The sequence below is a fragment of the Pleurodeles waltl genome, chromosome 3_1, assembly GCF_031143425.1.
Source record: "Pleurodeles waltl isolate 20211129_DDA chromosome 3_1, aPleWal1.hap1.20221129, whole genome shotgun sequence".
Lineage (NCBI taxonomy): Eukaryota > Metazoa > Chordata > Amphibia > Caudata > Salamandridae > Pleurodeles > Pleurodeles waltl.
The window spans coordinates 1,870,878,991-1,870,891,636 of NC_090440.1; the positions used below are offsets into that span (position 1 = coordinate 1,870,878,991).

Sequence of the window (12,646 nt, forward strand, 5' to 3'; positions counted from 1 at the left end):
CGGGTGCAGTTGCACCCGTCGCGTATTTCACTGTCTGCGCAGCAGACAGTGAAATACATTTAGGGGCCCTCTTACGGGGGCCCCTGCAATGCCCATGCCAGTGGCATGGGCACTGCAGGGGCCCCCAGGGGCCCCGCGACCCCCCCTACCGCCATCCGGATCTCGGCGGTCCGACCGCCGGGATCTGGATGGCGGTAGGGGGGGTCAGAATCCCCGCGGCGGTGCAGCAAGCTGCGCCGCCGCGGAGGATTCAATGGGGCCGCGGTACACTGGCGGGACCCCGCCAGTGGTGCCGGTCCGACCGCGGCTTTACCGCCGCGGTCGGAATCCCCATTGAAGCACCGCCGGCTTGTCGGCGGTGCTCCCGCGGTCCTCCGCCCTGGCGGTCAAAGACCGCCAGGGTCAGAATGAGGGCCACACACACCAATCCGACAGAACTCAGCCACATACACAAATCTGCCAGCCCAAAGGTCAGTGATGAAGTGGCAGTGTCAAAACCCACACTGTTATGCCAACAGAACAACACCCATCACATTATGACCCACAAATCACCATGGGAGACATTCAACGGCGGTAAACCATTGGCGGTACATATCGCCGTGCTCACAATGGACACCCACATACAAAATAACACCACATTGGACAATTTAAACAACACACACCTGACATCCATACACACACCACACCCACACACCCGCACCACTATAAAGGACACACTCACATTACTCACAACCCTTCTCGATTACAAAGCATTGACACCAGAGAGACACCAAGAGCACTGACACAACTAGAGCCACACACTACTCACACAAATACACCACTCATGCACTCCACATCACACACCCCAACATGTTACCCGACACACCCTCACCAACACACCACACATAACACCCACGGCCCCACAAAGACACCCCGTTTCACAGAGGAGGAGCTAAGGGTCATGGTGGAGGAAATTGTCAGGGTAGAGCCAAAGCTATTTGGAGCACAGGTGCAGCAGATATCAATAGCAAGGAAGATGGAGCTTTGGCAGAGAATCGTGGATAGGGTCAATGCCATGGGACAGCACCCCAGAACTAGGGATGACATCAGGAAGAGGTGGAATGACCTACGGGGAAAGGTACCGTCCAAAGCAGAAAGACACAAGCTCGCTATCCAGAGGACTGGCGGTGGACCCACCCCTCCTCCCCACAACTCACAGCATGGGAGGAGCAAGTCTTGGCAATACTGCATCCTGAGGGCCTGTTCGGAGTCAGAGGATGATTGGACTCTGGTAAGTCAACTCTCAACTGCTATCACCCCCCTACCTGCATGCCATCACATACCCTCACCCTCACTCCCATCACTCCACTACATCCCACAAACTCCACCATCCCATCTCACTCATCCCAATGCCAAGCCCTGTATTCTGTACCAATACATGGACACCCTGCACAGCCCTACATGGACACTCATCACTAAAGCATACACCATAGAGAACTAACAATCCCACCATATACTAACATACAAAAGTGAAAGGTGGCAGGCCAAATCCAACCCATAGAGGGGAAGCCAGGGATGTACAATATGTCATACACATAAACCATAACACATCATTTACATCCCCAAAGGTACCCCAGCCAATGTCAGCGGAGAGGAGGTGCCAGCAACATCCAGTCCCCCAAGAGAAGAGGTCCACAGTGATGACAGTAACTCTGGTCTTTAGGATCTGGACGAGCTACCTGGCCCATCAGGGACCAGTGGACAGTCGGTTACCCAAGCCCAGTCCCACATCACCACAGAGCCTTCCCCGTCTGGAAACGCCACCACAGCACCCACCCAGCCTACCCACACCTCTGTCCCCAGGACATGTCAACCAGCAGTGTGTCCACTTTTACAGGGACCCCAGGCCACACCTTGCACCCAAGACAATCAGGGACCTGGGGTCAGTGGCAGTGGGCACACAGTTCAGGGGACAGAGGCACAGGCCAACGGGGAAACTAGGAGGACTGCTGTCTGCCAGGGGGAGGACAGCCCCATGGAACCGACTCTCCAGGAGGCACTCTCTGAGATCCTGGGAGCCTAGCAACATTCCCAGGACACAATGGGCCAGATCCTGGACAACGCGCAGAAAAACATGCGGCTGCAGGAGGGACAGTACCAGGGGATCAGGGAGGACTTGTAGGCCATCAACAATACCCTGATTTCCATAGCAGAGGTGCTGGCAGGCATGGGCAACATTATGAGGGAGGCAGTCTAACACCAGCAGGCCCATGCCACTAGCCAGACATCTAAACAGCCTTCCACTTCCGTTGCCGCTAGTGGCCAGGAGGCCCAGCCACAGAACTCATAGGCCACCAGCACCCCTCCCCCTGCAGAAGGTAAACCACCCAGCAAACAGTCCATACAATCCAGACAGAAGCCAGAGACACTTGCCAAGACCCCGCCAGGAAATTAGACTCTCCTGATTGTCACCCTTGTGTCCCACTCGGTCACCCTGTCCACCTTGAACTGCCATTGCTCCCCTTCCTATCTCCCCTTGGACAATGCACCTGTGCTACAAGCAGACTGGAACACTCATCACCCCATCCCATTGCACTTTCCCCCTTTATGTTGTCACTTCAATAAACACCCTTTGAAAGAAGTCCATTTGGAGTATGCCATGTATATCAAATATGTATTCTTTGAAACACGCACAAACATTACAAATTAACTGTACATACGATGAACATAGATTACTGACCTGTAGCTGGCTGTAGTGATCATCAGGAGTATATGTCAATTCACCAACATCTGCAAAATGAATTGACAGAGGGAACAGTAAGTGGGCTTAGAAGTAGGAAATATCAGCATGCCATTGCTACACAGATTGAAACGGAAAGTTACACTGTCCTACATGTGTGTCATTGGAAGTACTGTTGTATAACTGATGTTCTGTGCCTCCTCATCCTCACTGTCCACAGGGTCTACTGCTGCCACAGGGGCATCCCCAGTCTCCTCCTCCTGTAGAAAAGGGACATGGTGTCTGAGGGCCAGGTTGTACAACATGCAGTATGCCACTACTATCTGGCAGACCTTCTTGGGTGAGTAGCACAGGGATCCACCTGTTAGATGTAGGCACCAGAACCTGGCCTTCAGGAGGCCAAAAGTCCTCTTAATTATCCTTCAGGTTCGTCCATGTGCCTCATTATAAAGTTCTTCTGCCCTTGTCCTGGCATTCCTCACAGGGGTCAGCAGCCATGATAGGTTTGGATAACCAGAGACACCTGCAAGTATTGAGGGACAACATTTAGCCACACACAATCCTTTGAGGTTAACACCAGAAGCATAGACTAACATACACTGGGTGGGGGCCAAGGCTCACCTATTAGCCACACCCTGTGCCTTGTAGTTGGGCCATCACATTTGGGATGCTGCTATTCCTCGGGACAAAGGCATCATGCTCCGCCCCAGAATACTTAGCATTGACGTGGGAGAAGTATTGGTCTGCCAAGCACACCATCTGAACATTAATGGAGTGGAAACTCTTACGATTCCTGAACACCTGTTGATCCTGGTGGGGGGGGCAAATACAATATGTGTACCATCAATCGCCTCAACTATGTTGGGGATATGTCCCATTGCATAAAACTTGTCCTTCACTGTGGCCAAATCCTCAACCTGGGGAAAACATTGTAGCTGCACATGTGTTTTACAAGAGCATACAACACTTTTGTCAGCACTATTGAGAACATTGTCTGTGATATTCCTGGTGCCAAGCCCACTGTCACTTGGAAAGAACCAGTTGCCAGGTAATGGAGTACAGATAGCACTTGCACAAGAGAGGGGGATCCCAGTGGGTTGACGGATAGCAGATACCAGGTCAGGCCCCAATTGGACACACAGCTCTGTGATTGTGGCCCTGTCCAGTCTATAGGTGAGTATAATGTGCCTGTCCTCCAGTGTAGCCAAGTCCACCAGGGGTCTGTACACGAGGGTATGTCTCCATCTCCCTTTCATCCGCAGCGGTAGGTATATAAGGGACAAAAGAGTGAGGAGGTTGTCACAAACTGAACATTGGAGCCACAACAGGAGTTTGCATTCTGTAAATTTGTAATGGGTCAGTGTGAATTATGCAGTATGTGCCTATTTCTCTTGTGACGCAGCATGAATCCATAGGGCTGCTCCCCCCTGAAATGAGGTAATTCTGATGACGTTGTGTGCCGTGACGGGAGGGGGTCGGGAACCGCTGTGCAATTTCTCATTGGTTAATATTTGGCCCTGTGGGTTACAGTGGCCAATGGTGATCTACACCGTTGGTGACAGTATGCACCGCTGCGGACGTGACCGTCTGATTCCTCACTTGTCACCTGACCTTCCATAGGATAGGACCTACACTGCATGTGCTGCTGTGACCTGTGTCTGGAACTTACCATGGCCTGTGTGACCAGGGAAAGGGCCCCAGCCTTCACTTTGGAGGAGTTGGAGAGACTGGTGGATGGGGTCCTACCCTAGCATGGACTGCTGTATGGGCCTCCAGACCAACAGGTGAGTACACTGTGGGCACGATGCATATGGCATGAATGCTTGGAGTTGTGTGTTTGAAGGCCTCTTGTAAGGGGGTGGGTGGATGTCCTCTTTGCGGTGTACACGTTGTGTGCTGGGCTATGTGTGTGTCTATGGTGAAACGAGTATGGTGGGCCACATGTGTAACAGGCTGGACTGTTTGTCTAAAGTTGTTTTCCTGTGTGTACTGCATCTGCAGGTCAGTGCCTACCAAAAGAAGGGAATATGGCTTGCCATCGCCAAGGATGTGTGGACCCTGGTGGTCAATGGCAGGCAGAGTAGCCACTGTCGCAAACAGTGGTAGGACCTGAGACACTGGGCACGGAAGACGGGGGAGGCCAAGCTGGGTATGGCCTCCCAATGAGGAAGGGGTGCCCATCGAACCCTGACCCCCCTGATGGCCCATATACTGGTGGTGGCATATCCTGAGCTGGATGGGCACTTGAAGGCATCACAGCAGCCACAGGGGCATGAGTACAGTGGCAATCATTACAACGTATGGCATGTGGGGTGACATCCGGGTGGTGGATGTTTGTTAGTGTGTGCCCCTAGGCCAGGCCTGACATAGCAGCGTAGGTCCTCTGTTGGCTAGGGTTCTGAAGGAATATTCCTGCCTACCTAGCTTGTAAGCATCCACTACTGGTCAGGGCTGCGTGGGTCCTAGGTGTGCTGCAGTTGGCGGTGTGTGCCCCTCTTTGTGCCTTGATGGCTAGCAATATCAATGGTGGTGCAATGCATAGTTCGTAGGCCTGTTCCCTGTGTGTGACGGTGCTGTGTATGCCATCGGTGGTGTTGGTGCAGCCATTGACCCAGTGTAGCCTTTGTCTCTATCCCCCCCCTTTCTTGTTTTGTCATCCTGTCCTTCTGTGCATTAGCATATTCGGGTGGAGGAGCAGAGACACCGGCGACAGAGGGAGCTGCATCCCACAGGACCCAGGATGCAGAGTCCACCGCTGCTGAGGGCACCAGTGGGACAGAGGGCAAGGTGAGCTCCACGGCGGAGACTGGAGGGGACAATTCAGACACATATACCTCCTCAGATGGAAATTCCCTGTGGTGGTGGAAACTTCTGTGACCACCCCAGCTACAGGTACAGCCGCCACCCCGTACCAGCACCACCCTCCCAGCAGCCCCTCAGTGATTTGCCCATGGCCGCTCACCCAGGAGGGTGGGCACCTCCTTCGCCCCAGGCATCTAAGGCCCTGCCCCAGTGAGCCCTGCTGCCCTGAGTAAGGAGGCTAATGACCTCCTGAGATCCATCTCTGTAGGGCAGTCAACCATTGTGAATGCCATCCAGGGGCTGGCAGCCCAGATGAAACAATCTAATGCATTCCTGGAGGGCATTTACACTGGATTGGCAGCCCAACAGAGATCGATCCAGGCTCTGGCCTCCTCTCTGATGGCAGCCATTGTCCCTGTTTCTACCATCCCCCCTCCAACTTTCCAGTCCCATTCTCCTCAACCCCAACCCATCCCAAGCACACATCCAGACAAGCATGCACACAGTACAACACCCAAGAGTGTCAAAGGCAAACACAAGCACCACACTTCATTCCACATGCACTCACACAAACACCATTCAGTTGCAGACACAACAACATTCACTATTTCCACTGTCTCCCCCTCCTCCTCCTTCACCTCCCACCCAGTTACATCCACACTCACACCTGCATGCACTACATCATCTTCCACTACCTGTATCATCACAACACCAAGCAGAACACATACCTCATTGGCAGACACCTCCACAACATCCATGCACATCTCTCCTGTGTCCACTCCCACTGTGTCTGTCCCCCACTCCTAAAGTACACAAACGCAAGCAGTCAGGCACCCAACAGCCATCCACCTCACAACAGCATACAGCCCATGCACCCAAATCCACCAGACAGACACCTCCAACAACCACTCCCTCATCCTCCACTCCCATTCCTTCTCCCTCTTCCCGCCCCAATGTCCATAAGAAACTTTTCCTTTCCACCATTGACCTCTTCCTTACCCCTTCCCCCCTGCCCTGCATGTCAGGCCAGGGTATCACAAACCCAGCCAAGCACCTCAGCCACACAGTCCATGGCCCAGTTCCAGCCGCACCTACTCGTGGTGGAAAGGATTCCAGGTAACATATACTGAAGGGGAAGGAGCCTGCACCAGTCACCCGAAAGGGAAAGGAACCTGCATCAGCAGGCAAGAAGGGCAAGGAGCCTGCATCAGCAGGCAAGAAGGGCAAGGAGCCTGCACCAGCAGGTAAGAAGGGCAAGGAGCCTGTACCAGCAGCTGTTACGGAGCCCCCACCCCCAACCATGGTTGTGCAGCCATCCGAGGGTGAAGGAGCTGTGCAGGAGCCTCCCACTACCACCACCAGCACCACCACAGTAAAGCTATCTGTCAGAGTCAACAGATCCTCGGGGTCTGTGCACGTTCCCAACACGTCCACCACTGAACAGCTCCAAGACTCTGATAGATAAATCACAGAGACTGAGAGAGTTCAAGAGGGGAAGAGGGGATTAGGAAGGAAACAGCTGGGAAGGAGACCTGTAGTAAGAAACAGGTTAGAACACACAATATGAAAATGATATCTCCTGAAATCAATACTAGACTATGATTCTAAGCCTAGTCACTCTGAAAACATGAACAATCTAAGAGTTAAGTTTAAAATGACTAAGTTTCAAGATGGCCGGATACCTGTAGGTGAATCAAGATGAATTAAATGAAAACTTTCTTATTTAAGTACTTTCCTTTACATGAGAATCAGAAAAAACATTCTGACTAAATTTTAAACCAGTCATATAAATCCTGTTTTGAGAATGTATACTAGGACCATCCAATATTGCATCTAGAAACTCTGGCCTTCTGTGTACTCTTAAAATGTTTCAACACAAATTGCGCATATTGCAGATATATATATATATATATATATATATATATATATATATATATATATGTATATATGTATATATATATAGTAAACACCATAAAAGGATTGTGCACCATGAATAACACAATATGGATTCAGGAAACAAATCACATAACTTGTCAACTCGAATATTACATAATAGATATCTTAGAATAGTGGCATACAATAAACCACATGAATTAAACTCGAGGAGAGAATCGTGCGTCTTGCCAATTCAAGTGTTACCATGTAAAATACCAAGAAATGGTAGCACGCAATGAATATCAAAGTGAAATCATCATTAATCGAATCAAGCGTCTTGCCGATTCGTAAAACATGATGTAAATGTCAAGGAATAACAGCTCACAATAAATAACAAGATCAAAGTACAATGAAACGAATCGCGCTTCTTTTGCCAATTCTTAAGCCACCATGTAAATGTCAAGAAATGGTAGCGCACAATGAACAACAAAGTTAAATGCTCATGAAACAAATTGTGCGTCTTGCCAATTCGTAAAACATCATGTAAATGTCAAGAAATAGTAGCGCGCAATGGACAACAATGTTTAAACACCATAAAACGAATTGCGCATCTTGCCGATTCTTAAGCCACCATGTAAATGTCAAGAAATGGTAATACGCAATGAATAACAAAGTCAAACCTTTATGAAATAAATTGCTCATCTTCCCTATTTGTAAACTACCATATAAATGTCAAGAAATGGTAGCGCGCAAGTAATCTGTTACTCATTTAAGAATTTAAACCAAGAATATGAAAATTCTCAATAACGGTGTCGGGACAGTCTAACCACCGTCTTACCGCCTGGAACAATGATCACCAATGAAGGATTAGGGCAGAAGACTGGAAGATCCAAATAGGCCGCCGGGAGAGGAGCTCAGGAAGAAGCTGCTGCTCTGCACCGGGACCTCTGAATAGTGAGCACTGGGAGTTGGGCTGGCTCTCTTTTATAGAGTCTTGGCCCAGCCCAGAACCACGCCCAGCCATGATACAGGGAAAGTCTCTGGAAGACCCTGGAAAGGGGCCACACCCTAACACACTCTGAAAACCTGCAGCAATACATTGCAAAGGAACAGTTTTTGAAAGCATATTAAAAGTAACTTTTCAGGATTGAACTCTGCAATGCAAAAGGTTAAACCACAACATATCAGCACAATGCATAAATTACTTTGTTTTGAGAGTGCTGGGTTTTTGCATTTTTGTTGCCAATAGAGCGTGTACTGCTCTGGTGTTGACAGTACTCCCCTCTCCCAGACGCGCTCTAGGGCCTGCTTTGATTGGATTATGACAATGAAAGTGTCTCACAAGTACTGGAGCATGAACATCAGATGCGGAAACCCATGAGTTACTTTCAGGACCATAACCTTTCCATGAGATTATGTACCATAGATTACGCCCTCTCAGTTTAGATTCCAACACTTTCTTGACTTCGTATTCTTCTTCCCCTTGTACTAGAACAGGAGCTGGATGGGGGTGGACCTTTTGGACAGCCTTTTTCAAGAGGGAAGTGTGGAACACTGGATGAATCCGTAAGGATCTGGGAAATTGTAGTTTATAGGTCACCGGATTGATTTGCTGAAGGACAGTAGAAGGACGTATGAATTTAGGGTTAAACATGTGCTTCTTCTTGAAGTCTATATGTTTTGTGGAAAGTCACACTTTGTCACCTGGTTGATATTGCGGTCCCTCACAATGTTTCTTGTCATAATGCCTTTTAGATTTTTGTTTGGCTTTTTCTAAATGCTGTTGAATCAGTTTCTGGGTTTGATGTAAATGCTGGATGGTTTCTGACACAGCTGGACTAAGAGAACTTTCTTGAGGAATTGTGATGGGCAAGGTGTCAGGATGATAGCCAAATAAACCAAAAAGGGTGTAACGCCAATAGAAATGTGGAATGAGTTATTGTAAGCTAACTCAGCTAACCAGAGCATAGATGTCCAAGAATTAAGTGCCTTTTCACCGTAGGCATGTAGGTATTGTTTCAAAGTCTGATTTAGTCACTCCTTTGACCATCTGTTTGAGGATGGTGACTAGTACATAGCGTAGATGTAACTTGGAGTGTTTTACACCATGTCTTCCAGAAATTGGAGGACAATTGTGACCCCCGATCGGAGATGATAACCTTTAGCAGTACATAATAACGAACCACTCTGTTCAGTAAAATAGTTGCCAATTCACTAGAAGTGGGCAATTTTTAACAGGCGATGAAATGTCCATAATGCGTGAGACTATCTACTACCACCAGAATTACTGAATGCTGTTGAACCACTGGCAGACCGGTAATAAAGTCTAAAGAAATGTGCTCCCATGGACGACTTGGGGTTGGAAGTGGATGTAACAACCCTTTTGGTTTTGAATGACTTGTTTTAATGCGAGCACAAACTTCACAGTTGTTTACCATTGCTTTTACATCTTTTGTTAGGGTAGGCCACCAAAAATAGCATTGGATCAGTTCAAGAGTTTTAGGAGTACCTGGGTGACCTGCTGTAGGTATAACTGCAACCAATGAAACACTATCTTGCGAAGTTTGGTAGTGGGTACGAACAAACGAGCGTCATGAAAGGGTAAACCTTGCTTGATTGACCTTTTGGGATCTGCTTGGGCCCATGTTTGTCATTTTTGAACAGTGAAAGAGTTGCGAATTTCTTCAAAGAAATCTTCAGTTTTTATGATACATAGAACCTTGTCAGGAGCAATGATAGCTCTGGAGGCTTAAAATGGAGGCAACGTGGTAGACTCTTGACTGGACAAGGCATCAGCCTTGCGATTATCTTTACCTGGCCGGAAGGTTACTACAAAATCAAATTCGGCAAAAAAAAGCATCCAGCGTAATTGCCGAGGGGTCAAAAGTCTGGCGGAACTCATGAATTGAAGATTACGATGATCAGTATATAGTGTAACAGTATATTTGGCACACAACAAATGATGTCTCCATTCTTTAAAGGCATCACAAATCACCAGAAGCTCTTTTTCAGCAATGACATAGTTCTGTTCGGCTTCGTTCAACTTCCGAGACATATAAGCTACAGGATGAAGTTGACCAGTGTCTTTATTTTGTTGTGTTAAGACGGCTCCTATTGCTACATCTGAAGCATCAGCTTCCACTATGAAAGGTTGATTCGCATCAGGATGAGTCAAGACTGGGGCAGTGGAGAAAGCTTCCTTCAAAGTTGAGAAGGCTTGATCAGCTTCTGGGGACCATACAAACTTTTCTTTCTTTCTTAGTATCTTAGTGATTGGAGCCACTGTCTGGGAGAAATGATTTATGAACCTCCGGTAAAAATTTGCAAACCCCAGGAATCATTGTACATCACGAACAGTCTTTGGGGTGGGCCAATCAGATATGGCTTTTACTTTCTTTTCTGCCATCACCATACCTTGAGGGGTAAGAATAACTCTTAAAAACTCAACTGTGGTTACATGAAACTCACACTTGGTTAGTTTGCAATATAAAAGGTGTTTTCAAAGGGCTGCAAGAATTTTCTTGACATGTTGGACATGTTCGTTTTCATTGTCTGAGTAGATCAAAATGTCATCGATGTAGACTATGGCAAATATGTCGAGGTACTCTCTAAGAACGTCATTCAAGGAAAATTGAAATGCTGCTGGAGCATTACACAGACCAAAAGGCATGACGGTGTATTCAAAAAGGCCATATCTTGTCTTGAACACTGTTTTCCATTCGTCACCCTCTCTCATTCTGACCAAATGATAAGCACCTCGAAGGTCAAGCTTCGCTTAGATTTTTGCTTTCTTTACTTGTTCCAATAAGACTGGAATTAGGGGCAAAGGATATTTATTCTTGATGGTGACTTTGTTCAAACCCCTGTAGTTGATGCAAGTTCGAAGTTCTCCATTAGCTTTGGTAACAAAAAACAAAGGCGAAGCTGCAGGAGACTTAGAGGGGCGAATTAAGCCATTCTCCAAAAATTGATCTAGGTATTCTCGTAAATGTTGATTTTCATGTTCTGACAGGACATATACATGGCAGTTGGGAAGTATCACACCTGGGGCTAGATCAATTTGACAGTCATAAGATCTATGAGGAGGTAGAGTCTCTGCTCCTTTCTCATCAAATACATCTTTGTAACATGAATACTGTTTGGGCAGCTGAATTTCTTTCTCCACGGCAGTAGCTATGTAAGAGTGGCAAACCTTTGGTACTTGAATCTTTTGGAGACATTGTTTGTTACATAGCGCAGATGAGAACACGATTTTTCGTTCTGACTAATTGATCTCCGGATTATGATGAGTTAACCATGGCAAGCCGAGGATAATCCCATATTGGGGAGCATGGATCACGTCAAGGATGATTTTCTCTTTATGTTTCTTTCTTGGAATCCTATCTTCACAAATCATCGACAAGGGGATAGTCTGAAGAGTTATCAGACCTCCAGTCAAGAGATTTCCATCAACTGCCTGGATGATTTCAGGGGTATTCTTTTCAATACATGGGATCCCCCATGCACAAACCAATTGGACATCAACAAAATTCCCAGTAGCCCCAGAATCGACTGGAGCTTTTTTGAAATAGATCTTTTTCTTGACCTGAACTCTTATTTCCAGTTTAAGATGTCTAGATTGAGAAGGGTCCATGGTGACACCCAAGAGCAACCCTTCTCTGCATCTCGGGTGTTTTCGTTTTCCAACTCGACTGGTGCATTGGCTGCGACCTTCTGAACTGGACCTTGCTTGTTCTTTGGTTTGATTGGACAATCTTTGGCAAACTGACCTTTTTGCCCGCAATAAAGACATTGTCCATTTTTTCAACGCAGGTCCTTTTCATCTTTGGTCAAAGGTCTTCTGATGATTCCAATTTCCATTGATTCTGGCGTTCTTTCTTTCGGAGTTCTTGAGTCTCTGTTATCATGAACGCGCCATGAATATTTTCAATCTTTTTGCGCGTTCCTTTACGTTCTGCTAAACGATGATCAAGTCTCAAGACAAGATTTATTAATTCTTGACAGTCTTTAGGTTGTGGATCGATTTGCGCTAAGATATCTTTTAATTCCTCTTTGAGTCCCTTGTAAAACAAGACTGCTTGTTTTTCTTCAGGCCAGGATGTCTCGGCAACCAGCCGGTTAAAGTTGGCTAAATACGACACTAGGCCTTGATTTCCTTGGCGTAAATCTAATAATTCACGATCTGCTGACTGTGTTACAGTTCCACGATCAAAAACTCTCTCAAATTCACAAACAAAATTTCTCCAATTA

The 12,646-nt window shown here is 47.4% G+C and overlaps 1 protein-coding gene across 1 annotated transcript in view; it reads left to right on the forward strand.

The window, feature by feature from the left end:
• Nucleotides 1-12,646, forward strand: part of LOC138283630 (gamma-crystallin-1-like) — a 57,728-nt gene that overhangs the window by 35,924 nt on the left and 9,158 nt on the right. The window lies entirely within an intron of this gene.